Source organism: Equus przewalskii, chromosome 4 (genome assembly GCF_037783145.1).
Source record: "Equus przewalskii isolate Varuska chromosome 4, EquPr2, whole genome shotgun sequence".
Lineage (NCBI taxonomy): Eukaryota > Metazoa > Chordata > Mammalia > Perissodactyla > Equidae > Equus > Equus przewalskii.
In genome coordinates, this window is record NC_091834.1 from 53,273,550 (window position 1) to 53,293,138 (window position 19,589).

The window sequence follows — 19,589 nt, forward strand, 5'->3', positions numbered from 1 at the left end:
AGCTAAGAGAAAAATACAATCAAGGGGTGGCATTGTGAATGACTAAGGGGTACATCGATTTGGGTTGTGATTTGGGTCTAATCACAAACGTGTGATTAGACCATTTACTTGATTAAAGCATTTACTAAGAGAAGATGCTGTTTTAGTAACAGAGTCCTATTGCAGAGTGTGTCTTAGTCCATTTGGGCTGCCATAACAAGAATATCATAGACTGGGTGGCTTATAAACAACAGAAATATCTTTCTCATAGTCCTGGAGGCAGGAAGTCTGAAATTAAGATGCCAGAAAGTTGAGTTCTATAAGGACCCACTTCCTGATTCATAGATGCCCATCTTCTTGTTGCATCCTCACACGGAGTCTCTTTTATAAGGGCATTAATTCCACCCGTGAGGGTTCCGCCTTGATGACCTGATTGCTTCCGAAAGACCTCACCTCTGAATACCATCACATTGGGGGTTAGGATTTCAACATATGAATTTTGGGGGCACGCAAACATCAGTCTATAGCAGAATAGGTTTGAATTCCAGCCTGACACCTTGCTAGACATATGATCTTGGATAAGCTGTTTCAAATGTTTGAGCTTGCTCAAGCTGTTCAATCCTGTGAGCTTTAGCTTCTTCGTATGGAAAGCAGAGCTAGAGCACCCACTGTGATGATGAGTTAAATCTCACCAAGTATCTAGCACAGCCTACTGAACTGTCTCTCTCCCTTTCCTTCCTCACATGAAGGCTTAGCTTATCCTGACCTTCTGGGTTTAGATCTAGCTGATGCTCTCCCTATGATGTCTCTCTCACAACACATCTTCATATATATATATTTTTTTTTTGGTCAGGAAGATTCACCCCAAGCTAACATCTGTTGCCAATCTTCCTCTTTTTTTTGCTTGAGGAAGGTTAGCTCTGAGCTAACATTCATGCCAGTCCTCCTCTACTTTGAATGTGAGATGTCTCCACAGCATGGCTGATGAGTAGGGCAGGTCTGCACCTGGGATCCAAACCCCAGAACCTGGGCCACCCGAAGCAGAGCACACTGAACTTTAACCACTTGGCCACACGGCTGGCCCCCTTCATAATTTTTAAAGTCACAGTCCCAGACACATAACAGCTTCTTTTAGTGAAAAGAAGGTGGCATTGCAGATATATTTTGAAATGTGAGAACAAAGAAAGTTGAGCTTGAGTAAAAGGCTAATGGCAATTTCGCATACTCCCCTGTGTGACAAGAGAAGCACAGGTGGTTGCAACAGTTAACTCTCCTTCAAAGACGCCACCAACCCACCCTCATTAGAATAAACGTTTTTCATTGCATTTCTGGTATTGGTAATAATCGTTCTGAGCATTTCACACACTCTTGTTCAATCTACCACTGATTAATAGTTAAGATGTAGATTCAAGTTCCTACAACAGAGACCTAAAATGCAGGGACATAAAAAACACAGAAGTTTATTTCTCCCTTATGAACTGTCTTGGAATTAGCGTTCTATGATGTCATGGCAATTCCACAGTTTCAGGCCCAGGGTTCCTCCATCGTGTCTGTCATCCCTGGACTCTTGGCCCCATCTGCACAGTACAAGATGACTCATTACCATCATGTGGGCCATCCAGGTAGTGTGAAGGGGACAAAGGAAGGGGAAGGCACGTCCCTTCCCTATATGGGCTCAAGATAGAGATTACATACATCACTTCCACTCATTTTCCATTTCCCAGAACCTAGTCACAAGACCATAAGATTCTGCAGTTGCTATTTTAGTACATCAAAGAAGAGAAGAAAGAATACAGGAACCATTCACAGTCTCGGCCATAACTTACAAGGGTGCAGCCCACTTAGGGGTATAATCTACGCCCCGTGGACATTCCAAAATGTGACTACAAAGTGAGACAAATATATTTTAAAGAAATATAGTTGATTTTTTAACAAACCAATGTGCTTACTTTAAAACTAGTTACCTTTGGAAGTATTTGCTCTTTAAAAATCATTACTGTTCCAAATATTTCTGGATCTTCTCTTTTGTCACTGCCTTTTAGAAACACATAAGAATGTCTATCTGACTTATAGCATCATAGTTACAGCTCAGTTTTTCTCCAAAAACAATGCCACCCAACAAAGTCACACTACTTCTCTTATTCATCAGGCTTAGTTCCAAATTACTTTTCACGATTTTCTAAGGTCAGAATCATTTGCAGAATACAGATGGGTCCTTATTGCAGAGTTTCTTAAAATGTGCTAAGTAGCTCTAAAAGCAATTCCAAAAATGTTTAAAGAAAAGATCCGTATGTGAATTAAAAAGCTCTAGTATACTTGCTCAAACAATGAATGACCCTTACCTTATAATCTTATGTCATACATTTTTTAGGATAGTGTTACCTGGCCATTTGTGAGAATGGGCATGCTAACTTTATCCTCACCTACAACATGCTATGCCTGCAATATACCAGGGGGACCTTAGTCCCTAGGCTTATTCTTGTGACTTCCTCCAACATATCCCATAATAAATCTGCCCATATGCATTTTTGCACTGTTTTCTAAACAGTTTAAATTCTTTCGTGTCTTTGAGTCCTTGCTTGCTCAAAATTACTTCCTCTGTGAAGTTGTCACTAACTCCCCTGTTAGAGCCACTTATCCCTCTGTGCTCCTGTAGCACTCTACGTACAGCAAACTTTTAGTGCTTGATGTACCATATGCTAATTGCTCATTTACCCATAATCCCTACATGTGCACATACTTGTGTGTGCACACCCCCACACACACCTCTGCTGGAGAGGGGGCTTCTTGGGCCTCATTCTGATTGTCTTCTTCATCCTTGCATGCCCCCTAGTGCCTTCCACATACTGGCGCTCAGCAACATTGGAGGAATTTATTGACGGGACAACGGAATGTAAACTATCCTGTAGAAAATAACTCACTTTATATCTCTGGCCCTCAGCTTCTCATCCTTATTTATAGTTCCTGTATAAAACCTGGGGACTGGCTTAAGTGTTCTCTGAAATCTTATGATTCTAGGCAACACTGGGCCAAGATGGTGATTTCACTGGAAGAGAGACTGGAAAGTTCTAGGTACAAAGTCTGCTGCAAGTAGGCGAAGTGAACGCTGTGACTTTCAAAGACAGCACCTTTGTTAGGAGCCCACCATTTTTTACAGACGGGAGTAGATCTGTCCCATTTTGTAAATGCTCTCTCTAAACACAGGCACTCCCATTTCATTAGTGAGGAGGCAGGTGAAGAAAAGACAGGTTAATCTTACTTGGACTGGAAGCACAGCGAAGAGAGGACTACCCCCTTTCTCAAGAAACTGAAATTTTCTTGGGAATTCTTGACTGCATTGCCTACTACAATGATTTTGAATGAGAAAAGTTAGCACAGCAAAGCCCTTGAAACTGCTAAACAAAAACAGAGATGATAAAAGGAAAGCTTTAAATTATTGGCTTATAATCTAATTTGATAACATAGAGAATATTATCACAAACATATATATAAAATAAGAAAATAAAGGAAAATCTTTCACCAAATAACATCATTCGATGCAACTTTTAAATTTTCTCAACATGCCATTTCACAAAAGGAATGTCCTGGAACACTTTTGTTGTAAGAAAATTATGTATGCAGTCAAGTCGGAAGAGTAAAACAAAAAAAAATCCTATGTGACATTTTTTTTAGAAAAACAGGATTAACTAAACAAGGGCTTACAACCACCAAAACAGTTTTTTTTTCCATAGGAAAAATCCTCAAAATAGTCCTAGCAACTTTCTTAAACAGCCGTATTGACTATACCTAGAAGGTGATATTTACCAAGGTTTCCTCAACAGAAAGGCGATCTCATGACGTAGGCACAATTTATCACAATCTTTCACCTGGAGAGGAAGGATGGGGGGTGGGCAAGTGGCAGGGGAGAAAGTTAACCTTAGAGGAAGCAAAAGGGGAAATATTGTCACGGCCTTTCTTTATTTCCCGTTTCTCTGCAGCGGTCGGTCGGTGAATATCAATCAAGTGTTACCGGCCTCCACCGCGGGAGAACCGACTTGAAATCACACCGCCGAATCCTTGCTTCTTTTGAGCACGAGGAGATCAAGGCGTTCATTTGTTGTTTACTCATCTGAGATTCTCCCCCCACCACCCCACCTTCGCAAGTTGTTAAAAGAAAGAAAAAAAAAACACTCAGCAGGGAACTCCGAGGTTTTACCTGTCTTTAATTTATGCAGCATTTTCAAATTGTGCCATCCCGGCAGGTGTGACCGTGCTTTTGCGGAGCCTCGGTGCTATTTTACCTGCTTGAGTCTGTCAAAAACCCATTTGTATGCGCCCGGCTAATGTGCTAGAAATAAAAGCCCCAACCTGTCAAGTAAACTCTGCACCTGTACGGAGCAGTTAAATTGTTCCATCTGCCATTATCCCGGGAGATCAAAGGCCCTCCCCGGGAGGGGGCCCCCAGAACCAAGGCAGAGGATGGAGCTCCTTGTCTTGGAGTTTAAAAAGAGGAGGCCGGCGAAGAGGAGAGCGGAGAGGGGGGTGAAACCCGGAGGAGAAAAGGATCCCTGAGGCCCGCGCCGGCTCTGCTACCTGAAGGAGCTTTTGTGTGACCCGGGCGCGCCAGGAGCGCATTCTTTCACATTAAGAACCGCAGGGGAAGACATTCATTCATTTCTTTTTTTTGGTGACGTAGCTGGGGCATTCATGTGTTTTTAACCTTGAATAATTTTTGTCTCTAAGCTCCAAACAAGTTTTATCCTGTCCACAGGTCAGTTTTGTTACAGAGGCCAATTAGCAGTGCTACCTTCGCCTGCGGCAAAAAGCCAAGTAATGGCGGGGCAAGCCCTACCGAGAGGTGATGAATAACTCCGGAGAGCTGTAATTTGAAAGGGGGGCCTTTGAAGCATTTACCTTACATGGGACGCTATTGTCACTGCAGGGTGTTTGATCTTAAAATAATTTACTTAATGATCTCACCATGGGAGCAATTGGCAGAGCAAGATTAGGCTGTAAGGCCTAATGGACATGGGAAAAGTTAAAATTGCTCCGAGAAAGGTATGTATAGCGCTGGGATCTGTCCGCGTTGTGCGTTCATTACTTACAGAGGAGGGGGGAAGCCCGGCTGACCGCGATCGGCTCTGCATAGCTCATCAGAGAAAATCATCAGATGCCGGCCTCTCCTGGGGGAAGGCAAAATGCCGCGCTGAGCTTTTTCCTTCTTGCCTCTGTTTCAGCATCTGTGGAAATTAATCATCTGATTTTGTTTGTACAGTCAGTGACTCTGTTTTTTTTTTTTACTTTTTATTTTTCGCAACCGTGGAGCCACTGTATTGGGAAGGCACACAGAAGCAGGGTGGCATCCCCACTGCAGGTTTCTCAGTTGGAATCAGAGCCAGATAAAAATTGTGAAAGTATGCCATGTTTCGTTCCCTTTCAGGTGGCAAACAGGACATCAAGTAGACACAAGGCGATTATTTGACATCGTTCTCCTAGGCCAAAATGCAGCTTTGTTCTCTAGAAAGGAAAACTTTAAGATGTTAGCTCCAATCGGACATATTTATAACTCATGTCTCTGTTTTCTTACATACACATCAATTCCACTCATATGGCAACTGGAAGAACTGTCTTAGGATTGGGTTCTACCCGATTCACGTCAGGAGACACAGCACTTCAGGTTTAAGTTTCTTCATAATTTTGCTCTTTCAACTGTTCAGAATTTGCTTACAGCCACAGCCCCTTGTAAAAAGCGTCTTACTTTTTGCCATTATGGAATTGGAATCGACACCTTAAATGAATACCCAACAGGAAAAAGTGCAACCTAAGAATTACTATTGTTGTTTCTGTTTTTGATGCTAAACCTAAGGAAATGTGATGCAATAGAATATGAATAATTAACAAATGAACTAATTTCCTCTCGAATGCAGATTCTAGCTAAGTGAATCATAGCAGCCTGCCCATGCAACCCGGTGTCTTGATCTGTATTCTTCCTTTGCGAAAAAATACCCGGGAATGGCACAACCAGAGGCACTCACAACTAGAATACACAACTACATACTGGGAGGCTTTGGGGAGAAAAAGAAGAAAAGAAAAAAAAATAAGATTGGCAACAGATGTTAGCTCAGGTGCCAAGCTTAAAAAAAAAAAAAAAAACTACCCAGGAGTACATCTAACTGTGTCATCTGGAAGATGTGAATTTATGTTATTTGCGTAAAATGCAAAAGCTCAACTTTGAGCTCAAAGTGTAGGAGTCTGATTCCCCAAGATCCACAACTTTTGCCTGTGCCTTGTAGGACAGTGCAATGACATATTTTTAGATCATGCAAATCAGGTACTTATGAGCATGAATGGCAGCTTTATGCCAGCAAACGCCAGTTTTCATGTGCCACTTGGAGGCAGCACAAATGTTCCCCACAAGTCTGGAGCTTTTTGAAATTTAGCTTTTGGAGTCAATTTCTGGTTAATCTATTGAGATATGCCTGAGAATCTCCACCTACCAAAACAAGTAGACCCCTTTTGAACTTGTCTTTTTATCTCTTACCTGTGCTTGGAAATTAGCAACTTATTCCTATGCTTCAGCAATTTCTTCTCTGATGCATGGAATTAGCTATCCAAGGCTGAACTAAAGATTACAGTATATGCTTTATTCATCTATTCTATTTGTTAAATTACTTGATAAGGGAGCATGGAGCTCCCGCTGCATGGTAGCGCAAAGAATGGCAGAAGGTCAGGATATGCGTCTATGCATCCTGACCTTTTTCAATGAGCTACAAGGAGATACCAGGTTCACGTGGGTTATGTGGGAATTAAAGTGACATAATGTATGTGAAACACATAGGACTGACATTAGAAGGTGCTCAATAAAAATTCTTTCCCACCCTGTGCTCTGGAAACTGACTCTCCATAGTTGGATTTAAATTTAGGTCATCCTCCCCTCCCTAATTGGCGTTTTTTCTCCCATTTCCACTCCTGAGCCAGTAAGATGTTGCAAGTGAAGCTGTTTTCAGTGGGTAAATTTGAATACTAAGATTATGTGTGAACATCTAAACATTCTGGAAGAAATCAGATTAGTCATCGCCAGGCCATCTCAAAGCTGTAAAACTAGCCTAGGGTTCCGGCTCCTTGGGTGCTGGGTGGCTGGTGAGATTTCCTCTCCTCCATCTTTCCTTGTTTTCTCTTTCCATTTTATCCAACACCATCTTGTTTTTAAAAAATTTCAATCTTAATGTAATTCCAGTTGTTGTCATAAGTTGGTCATAGTAACTTAGAAAACAAGAATTGTTATCCTCACTGAGACAAACTAACACTGATTAGACAAGAATAAGAAGGGATAACTAGGAAAGAAAGGAAGTTATGAATGTGTTCACATGAAAGTTACTATTTGAATAACACCATGAATTCCACCTTAGTTCAGCCCCTCTTTGTCTGCCTGCTGCTCCCTCTGTCTTCCTAGCTCAGCTTTCCCTCCCTCTCTATTCTCTCTCCCTGTCTCTGTCTCTCTTTCTCTATGTGTCTCCATTTCCCTCTCTGCTCTTCCCTCTCCTCCTGCCCATGATATTTTCATTCTGTCTCCTTTCTCCCATCTCTCTCCCTTCCCGAGTGTCTGTCTCCATCTTAGTCTCTCTGTCTCTCCCACTGTGCATGTTGCTCCATGTCTGCTGGCTCTTTGTCTCTATCTCTCTTTGAAAACTCAGGATATAAATTAAAAGACCAAGCTGAGTATGCAAATATTAGGAATTATTTCTTGATCATCGTCTGTAATGATTTGCTTTTCCAAGTAAAAGCTGTGAATTGGCAAGCTCACTCTCAGAATCTCCCAGTCTACCAGGGACCTGGATGTCAAGAAGCACTTGACCATCCCGGGCAGCAAATGCCGAGCCATCTCCTCAACTCACACACAGCAAGGAGGCGACTGCTCTGCCAGTTTCAGCATTCACGCTAAAAGACGATTCAGAAGAGAGGGGTGAAAAAGAACAAGGTCAAGGTCAAGCCGCTCACCCACCTCTTCCCGCCCAGCTCTCCTCCCACCTTGCACTGATTACTGTGTGTCAGAGGTACTCCCACTGGCCTAGAACCATCATCTCATCCAGAGGACACATAAATTCCACCCAGGTAGTTCTAAAATCACCCAGCTGATCATTCAATTTATATACAGTATCAAGTGTTCATTTCATAGCCGCTATTTCAGTCCCACTGACCTACCGGTCCTTGACATGTGCTTTGCCAGGGCCCTCCGGTGATGTAAAAGTAACTTTTTAGCACTCGCAGAAAAAGCAATTGAAGTTCATTTTTCACAGATTACCAGGCCCCATCAGAAATGAAGATGTTGTAAAGCAGGCGTCGGACAATTTTCAAACGTCCATTGCTGTCAGTGGAAAGAGCCTGCCGTGGCAACCAGGGGATCCGATTAGTCACATAGGACGAGGTCCCATTTCTCTGTATGCTCTGCCACGTTGCAGTGCGGTCCCAAAGAGCACACTGACGCCACCAGGAGACTGAGATATCTGGCTGACTGTCTGTAAGAGTTTTATTTTACTTTTCTCAGTTTTCATCTCAAATTTCTCATCCTACTCTTTTCACAGTCCCGTAGTGGCGGTGCTGGCTTGGGAGGGGGATCGTTGGTGTCCCAGCAACAGCTTACACATGGAGTTCCTAGAAGAATCTGGGCTGGCCCGTGTTGGAAGTATCTTTCTCTTATTCTAAGATGAGCTGCAGGAGAGGAGATGAGCTGTGTAAAATGGGACAATAGTGTTTCTCAGGGCTCTGCTTTACGACCCCCTCGGACCACGCTCCTTCTGAGCGGGGCCATCCCACACAGAATATTCCCATAGATCCTTGTTTCCTAATCCCCACCACTGTTCTCGGCTTCATCCCTCCTGCTTAATTTCCCTCACTCTTCTATCTGAATAAGGTTCAAGTGAAGCGAGCTTCTGCTTGGGACTTGAAAGACGCATGCTCTGGCCAGTGGCCCACGTTCAATTTTAAGACAATAAGCACAATATTGTTAAAGTACTATGATCAGTATCTTCAGAAATTCCTTCCCCAAAATGGTAGCATTTCCCCAAAATGGGGCAGCCTTTTTGCCTGGAAGCCCAGGACACGGGTGTTAGGAGATCCACTGACTCGAATTTGGAGAATCTGACTACAGATTTGAAGGAATGAAAATGAGGCCTGTCATGACGTAGGTTTCTAAAAATTCTTTTTTAGAGTTTTTTAAATGTTAGAAATAAAAAGCCCTAGTTCTTAAAGATTGTTGGAAATTTGGGTTGTTTTTAAAAAATTTTTTCTTAAGCAAAACGACTGCCAAGGACAACTTCAGAATTTCCAAATTCTAAAGTTCTTACCTCACTCCTGCAATCACATTCCCTTCAAATAACCTTAAATTTGTCCATCAACTGTCATTTCTCTCACACTTCCCAAGGACAAACAGCAGCAGCAACTTAGACTTAAAATGACAAAAAAAAAAAAGAAGAAGAAAGGTCTTATTTGTCCCGAGTAGATGTTTTTTGGTAGATATTTTTCTAAGATGTAGTGTGGAAAGTGGACCACTTATAAGACTTTCAGAAAAGTGTGGACCAACGTGGCCCCTGCTGTCAGCTCATACAATCTCTGCTGAGTTAGATTTGGGTGCCAGGAGAAGAAGAGAACTAATATTTGACTGCCCTCAGAGCATCAGACAGGGTGGATCACAGTAGCTGGTTGTGCAGCCCAGGAAACTGAGGCCTCGGAGGGTAAAGTAAGGTCACGGGGAGGATCTGGGATTGAAGCCTGTTCCTCTTCATGGGCACTCAGTGGTTGTAATGCTTTTATCTTCCCTGTTTGAAGTGTTCCTGGTGGTGGTGACACCAATGCCTCACTGCAGTGGATAGGATCGTGCGCTCCCCAGAGCACCCACGTTTCCCACTGCCCAGACACTCGTTCTCCTGGCTACTGCATGCATGGCCTGCAGATGGCTCTCAGCTGAGTCTCTCTCTAACTTTTGTCCTCAGGTTAAGAGAAAGACCTCTGTCAAGGTTAGGCTCCCTCCCTGTAAGCAGCCTGCAGCCAAAGTCTGGTTGATCTGGGGAGGATAAAAACTGATATGCACCAGGGGCTGGCCCCGTGGCCGAGTGGTTAAGTTTGCGCGCTCCGCTGCAGGCGGCCCAGTGTTTCGTTGGTTCGAATCCTGGGCGCGGACATGGCACTGCTCGTCAAGCCACGCTGAGGCAGCATCCCACATACCACAACTAGAAGGACCCACAACGAAGAATATACAACTATGTACCGGGGGGCTTTGGGGAGAAAAAGGAAAAAATAAAATCTTTAAAAAAAAAAACTGATATGCACTTGACTTGGAGGTGGCTCTTTATATAACGACAAGGCGTGTGCTTCCTCCACCCCTGGGCAAGTGGGAAGGGTGAGGGAGGGGGCAGGTGTCTGAGGAGATAAAGGCAGGTGAGGGAGGGGAAGTGACTTAGCAGAAGGGGAGGAGCCAAGTTTGAATTTGAATTTTGGCAGACGGGGAGGTGACTTCCACGCATAGAAAGGGGAGGGGTTAGGGTTGCCAGTTCCCATAAAGGTCAAGGGGTTAGGGGCTGGTCCAGTAGGGGAGTGGTTAAGTTCCCAGGCTCCTGTTTGGCAGCCCAAGATTCTAGGGTTTGGATGCTGGGTGCAGATCTACACACCACTCTTCAAGCCACGCTGTGGCAGCATCCCACATACAAAACAGAGAAACACTGCCACAGATGTTAGCCCAGGGCCAATCTTCCTCAAGCAAAAAGAGGAAGATTAGCAACAGATGTTAGCTCAGGGCCAATCTTCCTCACACACACACAAAAAAAGGTCAAGTGTTTAGGATTAGGATTAAGCTCATCAACATCACACCAGCCTTTGTTGCCCTAGATACCCACTCCCTCCCTAATCCCTCCCACGCTGGCCGCCTGCCTCAATGTGGGGCTACTGCAGGACCATCCCAGTTCCAGAACTCAACTGGGGCTGAGGCCTTTCTTGCACCTGTGTTGCAGTTCAACTCCTCCGTCCGTGGGATCCTGTTTTCTCACATCCCCAAAGGTATTGATCCCAACAGACTCCAATAAACGTACTGCTTGTAAACTTCCCTCCCAAAACCTGTTCCCCAGAACCTGACCTCAGACACATATTCATAAAATATATCATCATTTTCAAATGCTGCTGCAGGGTATCCTATGATGTCACGACAAACTGAGGCTCAGAAAAGTGAAACGACTTTCTCAGGCTCACGCATCAAGAAAGTGCTGGACCTGAGACAGAATCTGAATTCTTGACTCCTGGTCCAAGGCTCTTATGAGAGTCTCGGGGAAAGTGATAAAGGTGATCATACATAACCATCCCTAAAAATGTTTCTCCTGAGACTATTCTTTGTTTCACCTTCCACCATTTATTTCTATTTCCTTAGTTGTTTACGTTTTTCCTCCTTGAGCTTGCTTTTCCCAGTCGCACCACTTCCCTTCTGCAATGCTTTCCTTCCAACAGCAGAGAGGGAAGCAGAAGGAAATACATAGGCTCCCTGGGACATTAATATTTGACACTTGAGATCCCCTGGCCCTCAGTTTTGTTTCTCTGCAGAGCAGCCTGAAAGGAAGTGGTGAAGGGGATGTGGCTGGCCCTCTGGTGTTGCATCACTGACTCTCTGGCCTAGACACCTAGTTCTTCTAATGCTGTACGTACCTGCTTTGAAGGAGAATTTATCAGAGCCAGTGCTCCAATTTTCTTGTTTGCAGAGAGCAAGAATTTCTCAAGCTAATAACTCTATGAGCATAGGGGCAGTTGGGACACCCAATAATTCTGTGCAACTGTTACAGTGTTCTTGGCTCTGTTGACCCGACTTACAATACCCTCTGGTAACCCCCGGGAGCTCCGTCATTTGGTTCAGCCCAGCACTGGCTAGAGGAGAAAATCTACTTCTCTATACTCCTCCATGGAAAGCCTCTGGGGATCTATTCATTGCCTTGCAGTTCCAGAGCTTCCAAGGCCTCAGGGGCTTTCTCCTCACCTTGCACATCTTCTGGTCTGATTGGCAAGCACAGCCCACACCGGTCAGCTTCTTTGCATCGCCTCAGACAAGTGTCGGGGACCCAAAGGTTCATAGGTACTGTACTGTGTATTTGATCCTTGATTTTTCTTTTTTTTTCCTTCTCACAATATTTTGGAACACAGAGTTAAGTCTGTTCAGATCCATCTGTCTCCTGATGATGTCAACCAATGTACCACCTCCTACAAAGGGTGTGTCTCCAGAAAGTGCACTCTGGTTGGAAAAGTGTGGAAAGAGTGGATGAACCTAGTGTCAGTGGCCATGTGGCCCTTATTGTTCTTCACGGTTAGCATTAAGGCCCAGCAGACAAGGCGCTCACACGCTGGGCCCAGGGTAATACTATGCTCTTGGAAAATGTCCTGCTCTGACCAGGTGTACAGGGTGCCTGTGTGCAATATTTGGTCAAATCTCATGTATTCTGAGCTTGACTCTAAATGACCTTTTTAAAAAAGAAAAAAGAAAAGGCTTAGACTTCTCAATTGCTTCATGAATTTCTCATTTACATTTTGAGGGGTTTTCCCAAAACCCATCTATCATGGAACTTGTTTTAGAAGTGTCTTTTGTGTGTCATACCAACCCCTAGGAGTCCACATGTGCTCCTTTCATGTCATCTCCTGTTCTGATAGGCAGGGGTCAAAAGTGTAGAACTCAGGTTTCCTGGGTTCAGAGCTCCCCTCTGCCAGTCACTGGCCTGTGTGATCTTGGGCAAATTACTCAACCTCTCTGTTCCTCAGTTTCCTCATGTGCAAAATGGGGGTCCTAATAGTAGAGTTATTTTCAAGATAAGGTAAATCAGTTTATTTTGAAGTTTTTACAACAGAGCTTGACATATAAAACATACTTCCATGTTATGTTATCTTCCTCTTATTATTATTATCTTTCCCTGGTTAGTTACAGCTGGAGATTTTAAAAGAAATGCCTTTTGTGTTGCCGGACTACATTTGGGGCAGAGAGAGGAAAGAGAGAGACCCTTTTAAACATTTAAACGTCCATTTCACAGGCAAATCTTTTCATATCTAAGGAAGGAAATCGGAAGGTAAGTGCACTGTTTTTAAACTTGGAACGAGGTATTTTTAAACAGTTTCCAATTTACTTAAGACTTTTAACACAGCTGATATTAGTGGGAACTGAGTGTCTGAGAAAGAGGTTAGTGTTCTGCATAAACCCTGCTTTTAAAAAGCTCACACGAAGGGTCAAAGACCGGGAAGTGCTCTCACTATAATTCTCATTTTCAGCTGAATTGGACATGGCCACAAGAATGCAGGCCTGAATCACATTATGTTCCGAGAACCTTTAACTTTGCATCTTAATGACCTGCGGCCTAACAGAAGCAAATTGCAAGAGGTTTCCAAAGGATAAACTCTAATTTCTATTAAACTAGTATTTTAACTTAAGCAGCTTGTTTTGAAAGCAAACCAAAAAAACCTCATCATCCATGTGATGGCTCCTAAACGCATCCCTTTACGTTCTGCCTGGAAAACGCTCTGTGTTTGCTGACAGGTTAAATGGCTACTATACACAGAGAGCCCACATGTCTCTTTGTAACACCGCAGCAACCTGACGAGTTTTAGCAGCTTTCTTATTATTTTAGGCTGTCTCCATTGTCTTCTAAACACCATAATTAGAAGCTGAAAAGCTTACAGCAACCAAACCCAATAAGGTCTCATTATGAACAAAATATTCTACCGTGGCTCCACACTGACCCTGTGGAGTCGAACATGATGAAGTCTTCAGAGTTCCTGCCCAGTCACGGATTCAGGGGTGAATAAGGTTTTCCTGTCTGGTATCATTTAACAACTCCATTCCAGTTTTGTTTCTTGGTCATAATTCTTTCCTTACTGGTCTCCTTGTTCATTTTGTGCAACTCTCGTTTTCTTACAGACATGGGAAAGAAAACGTGTCTGCTGGAAGAGTTCAGAGCATCTCGCATGGGTGGAGTGGTATTTTGTGAATAAGTTCAATGAGAGTCAGTGAGCGAAGAGCTGAAATAATTAAACTGCTTGACTAGGAAAGAGAGGCGAATGATTTTAGGGCCCAAGAAAATATTTCCCCCACCAGATCAGTGACTTTTTAATTTGATGCTTAGCATCTTTTTCCATTTGATTCAGGTTGTCATGACCTCTGTCCAAAAGTGAACTCCTGTGGGAGATATAATAAAGTAAGCATCATCAGTCATTTACACCTGAGTATAAATGGGTACTTTTTTTTCTCCTCTCATAAAGAAAAAAAGAAAGCAGAGGGTTCTAGATATCTAATGTGGGTTGGAGGAGAAAGTTCAAAGAAAAAACTAAGTTAGGAGGATAAGAAAATAAATTTCTTCTATTCTCGTGTTTTACCTGGGATTGTTGCTCATTTGAATCTCTTGCTTCAGGACATTGCCATGGCTATTTGTGTTGACTCTGAGCTTGGAAATCTTAGAGGGGGAGAAATGAAACAGATTCTGGTCTATAGCAATTTCAGGGATCGCTTTCCCACAGCCAAGGAGACACAGAAGCTGCTTGGTTATGAAGTATTCTCATTTAAACCAAGCATGTGAAATGTGAAAATAAATCTTGGGTTTTTATCTTTATTTTATATTCCGCTGGCGAAACACTGAACTTTGAAAAATGGGCATGTCACGATTGCTTTTAATAAATCTACTTACCCGTCATACGTTTTCAAGGTTTCCTGACTGTTCGCTAATTATCAAGCTGTATTTCTCTTCTTTCTTTAATCTTTAGAACACAATGAAGCATATCAATCAGCATAAACCTCAGGGAAGCTGCTTATGTGTGAAATCCCGTCTCAACTGTTGTTAGATGCTGGGTCTCCCAAGCCAGGGCAGTCCCGGTTGACAACATTCCTTTGCCCCTCCTCTCTTTGGACTGAGTCTAGGTTCAGATTCTCTTTTTCCTTTTCCTTTCTCTTCCCTGCCACTTCCCCCTAGAAAACACATGCACACGCACACGCACACATGCGCCCCGAGCAAGGGCTGAGCCTGCTTACGAAACCTGGGGGTTGATACTCATCTAATGGAGGAGAAAGTGGTTTTAGAGCTGTGCTCCTCCCTGAGGCAGTGTGCTTCAAAAGTCAGTTTGAGAAGCGTCCCTGTGTCAGGATCATTTCAGGGAGGTGAGACCCACTGACTCGAAAACCTCTGGGGACAGCGCCAGACATCTGCCTTTAGAACAAGCTCCCCAAGTGCTTTGTAAGCTGTTTAAACCTGAAAATCACTGTTCTGGGGATCCCTCTCTCTTGAAAAAGGAGAACTTATCCTAAAATAATGTGATTATGTAACCTAAATTCTCTCCCAAAAGACAGACATTTTTTATCACCCAACTTCCTGAGTCTGGCACAGAGAGAAGGGACCGAAAGGACGAGATTTTGCTTCTACTATATGGCATTTTTCCGTGCCCACTTTCATTGCCCATAGTTCCTGAGGGCAGAGGTCAACATAGGTGCTCTGGGGGAAGAAGAATGGGGAGAGAGGGGCAGGGAAGGAGAAACTTTTAAAGAAAAATTAAAATGAAACTATATGAAAGAATTTGGGGATGCAGCTAAATGTGGATAGCAATGAACTGATAGGGTGAATTAATGCTTCCCCAATATTCCACTGGTAAGGGCCCTGGATCTCATTTTTAAAAAATAATTTCTCTATTTAAAAAAACCCAACCTTTCCACATCACATATACAGTCCTTAGAACCTAGCACAGTCTACCTACCTTTTTACTCACAGCTCACCGCTCCCACACCTGCATGCTCCAGCCTTACTTAATGATTTAGTTTCTAGAATGTGGCATGTTCTCTGATGCCTCCTTGTCTTTGCACCTGCTGATCCTCCCTCTGGAAACATTTCCTCTCCACCATCCTCCCCACAGCCACTCCTCTCCTCGTCACCTTGTTTTGAATGAAGGAATGAACGATCAGGTGAGGGACAGCAAAGAGCTGTGCCAAGGAGAATTAGTTCTACCCCTGAGGCAAGATTGCATAAATAGTAGATTTGCCTAGAAATAGAGAAACACTGATAATATTTGTGAATAATATGTATCCCAGATATCCGTCATGGCGGTTGTACCGAACATCATGGAAGAATGAGAACTAACAGAGAAACTAACAGAGAGTAAAGCAGAAGCTGGAAATATCTGCTCAGATTCTGAGACAATTTGTACAATCTCTTCTGTGTTAAAGAAATGAGGTGGTCGGTGAACCAGGATAGAAGGCCCTGATTTTTATTCACAGATTCCCCTGAAACAAGAGGTAATAACTTTGAGCCAAGAGATCTATCAGATTTTTTTCCAGTTCTGACATCATGTGATTTTGAAATCTACTCTAATTCGAAGGCTCAAAGTGCATTTTAAAGGTTTTAGTACAGGGTTCAGCTGCCAAAGCCACCGCCGCCTCCAGGTGCTGCTATTTTGAGAAGGTGAAGGCCAGGCATCTTAGGTTTTGTTCCCTCCGCTCCAGTGAAGCTGCTGCTCTCGGGGTGGCTGAGCCAATCCCAGGGACCTATTTTAAGTCATCATCTTACTTGGCCCATCAGTAGCTTTTGACAGATGACCACTTCGTCCTTCTTGAAACATTTTCTTAGTTTTCTTCTGGGTCTCCTCTTTCTTGATTCCTCATCATCTTCCAAACTCTCAACAGTGGAGTTGAGCTCAGTTTTTGAATATTTGCTCTTTATGTGTGCTCACTCCATATGTGCCATGATTCAGGCTTTAAATACCATTTACATGCTCACGACTCCCAAATGTATGTCTCTTTTCCCAGTGATGGGCCTGAGCCAGCCGCCTGGGCTCAGAAGAGCACATTTCTTCCCAACTCTGTGTTCAATGACGATGACTTCACATTAGTAACAAGAAATCAGCCATGGTGAAGTATTTACACCAACAAAATTGGCAAACACTACTTGTTGGTCCTCTTTTTCTTTCTCCCAGAGAGCTAGTTGTTAAGCATTTACTAGCCCACAATTTTTCCTGACCTCTCCCACTGAACTCCAGATTTGTGTGTCCAGCCACCTACTTGATATCTCCCTCTGGAGATCAAACATGGCCAAAACTGAACTCCTGTCTCCCAATGCTTCACTTTATTTTAAACCCCATTCACATATCCTCTTACGTGCTTGTTTCAAAATCAGCAGCACGGGGCGTCTTTATCAATGTCTCTCCCTCCCACATACTTTCAACCACATGGAAGGTGTATATGGATTCTATATTTTGACCATTATTCTAGTTCACTCAACACAAAGCAACAAGTCAAAGGTGGACTTCCCATAGAGCTAAAGAACCTTAAGCTTCATGGTCCTTCACTTGCTCAGGCTCATGTGAGTACTAAGAATGGTTGGGAGCCCCAGAATTTTCTAAGTGGGGAGGAAAAACCAGGTTGCCATTTCCAGGGTAAGTCAAGGTGCCACTTACAGAAATTTAATTTGCTAATTATATGGCCTGTGAAAAAAAAGCTGCCACATGTTCTATCTAAATATTTTAAAAATATTTAGGAAAGTTGTTTAAAGATACGCAAGCCATCTTCCTGATATCTAACCAAATGAGTTTTGTCCTGATTTTATTTGGACCTTCCAAAGAGTTTACACCATTTTGTTACATGTCCTACGAATGTAACTAGAACTTTGACAATTCCCCATCAGAGTAAACTCAAAGGAATAATAAAGCAATTTTTATCCCAGAACACCTTAATGGCATAAAATAGAATTTCAGAAACATCAACCATTAATATCTGCTCAATAATATTATCTCCTAAGCAAATTACCACTTTTTTCCCCCTAACACTAACCTTTTAGAAGGTTGTACTGCCTCCATCCACCCAGAAAAGGGCAGAGCAATGTCCTTCAGGCTGAGAATACAGGAAAACCACACTAATAGCCTAAGAGAATAAGGTCCAAAAGAAAAGTTCCTGTTTTCCATTTTTTTTACGATTCTAGTTGGCTAGCCTTTGAATGGTCGACATGCAGATGGGTCAGCTCCCTTAAATGTCACCCTCTATCCTGTCAATAGCCAATGACAAAACAAACAGATGGCTAGAGAATGGGGTGGGGGGGAAGGCAGATGGGAGGGAGGGAATACAGGCTGGAAATAACTCAATTCTTGGTTTAGTAAGTTGTGTGTGCAGAACTCTCCTGGAAAAGTTCACAGGAGTTATACTTTCAGAAAGACGGTGAGATTGGATTACAGCTTTAAAATAATTGTCAAATAAATGGGCTAGCACAGAGGAGAAGCCTATATTGGCTGTTTACCCAGAAGGGGGAGAAAAGTACGAAACAAGCTTTTCTTTAACTACAATGGCAATCTTCTAATAGCAGCACTGACTTGCTCCAAAATACAGGACTCAGAGGTTGATAAGCATCTTTCGGCTCAGGTTATTACGTGCAATTTTTCACATTCATTCAGCTTTCTTCATATAGCTCTTACTAAGAGCTATATGAAGAAAGCTAACTCTCTTAACAATAAAAGCTTTTATGGAGCCCATTACACTGGAGAGCTAACCACTCCTGTTTTCTTCTTCTTCATCTTCTTTTTATTGGCTCCCTGGAATATTTATAGCTGCCTTTGTTCTCACTGCAAACTTATACATCTGGCTGTGTGTGGCCATTTTTGTTGTTATTATTGGGTATGAAATGGGTAAGTGTGTGTATATATGTTTGGGCGGCTTTGTCTATGCACAGGTGATTCTCTTTTGATCATCTTGTCGCTGCAGCTCTTCGTTGTTTAGCCAGGGAACGTTGGCTCCGGCACTCTCTCCGCTGTGAGCTGCCTGACCTGAAACCTTCTGTGCTGCCATGCTACTTCTTCCTGAGAAACGGCTTCTCTGGTGGAGGGAGTCTTGAGCAACTGGGCTTCAGGAACAAAAGCTTGACTCCCTGAACATGGAATGAACAGATTAGATTCCATGGTGAAGAGTTTCACGGGAGCTAAATTACATAAGCAGTCTGGCCTGGATCAAGAGAGGCCAGCCCCCTGGCCAAGTGGTTAAGTTCGTGCACTCTGTTTTGGTGGCACAGGGCTCACTGGTTTGGATCCTGGGTGTGGACCTACACGCCACTCATCAAGCCATGCTGTGGCTGCATCCCACATAGAAGAACTAGAATGACTTACAACTAGGATATACAACTATGTACTGAGGCTTCGGGGAGGAGAAAAACAAAAAGGAAGATTAGCAACAGATGTTAGCCCAGGGCCAATGTTCCTTGCCAAAAAAAAAAAAAAAGAAAAGAAAAGCATACCTTTAAAAAATAAGAGAGAGAGAGAACAAGAGAGATTTTTCTATATTGTGGACTCATGGATACAGGTGCAGCGTGCATGAGAAGTTGACCATCTTTACTGTTACATTGAAGGACTGCATTTAGGCATTTCAACACTGGGCACCAAAGTCTCAAACTCATAAAGAACAACTTGGCCTTCCATCATAATTTCTTCCATTAAGTCCACCCTCTTATCTGAAAGATAAGAGAGTGGTTGAGATGGCTGGCTCTAGAGTCAAGGCATCTGGGCAAGTTTTTCAACTCACTGAGCCTCAGTTTTCGTAAAAAAGTTTCTTTTTTTACAGTTTCTTGCAAAAAGGGAATAACAGTAGTATTTACAGTGCAGGGTTG

The 19,589-nt window shown here is 43.1% G+C and overlaps 2 long non-coding RNA genes across 3 annotated transcripts; both read left to right on the plus strand.

Moving 5' to 3' along the window:
• Positions 1 to 1,506: 1,506 nt before the first annotated feature.
• LOC139082825 (uncharacterized) lies at positions 1,507 to 4,338 on the plus strand. Its single transcript, XR_011539089.1, has 2 exons — positions 1,507 to 1,601; positions 3,957 to 4,338. It is a non-coding gene; the product is annotated as an uncharacterized lncRNA (long non-coding RNA).
• Positions 4,339 to 4,884: 546 nt separating this feature from the next.
• Positions 4,885 to 14,657, plus strand: LOC139082824 (uncharacterized). Of its 2 annotated transcripts, XR_011539088.1 has the most exons (5): positions 4,942 to 5,016; positions 11,542 to 11,635; positions 11,931 to 12,064; positions 12,899 to 13,043; positions 13,889 to 14,657. It is a non-coding gene; the product is annotated as an uncharacterized lncRNA (long non-coding RNA). The 2 variants fall into 2 exon arrangements; XR_011539087.1 differs by lacking the exon at positions 11,542 to 11,635 and having other exon boundaries at positions 4,885 to 5,016.
• The last annotated feature ends 4,932 nt before the right edge of the window (positions 14,658 to 19,589 follow it).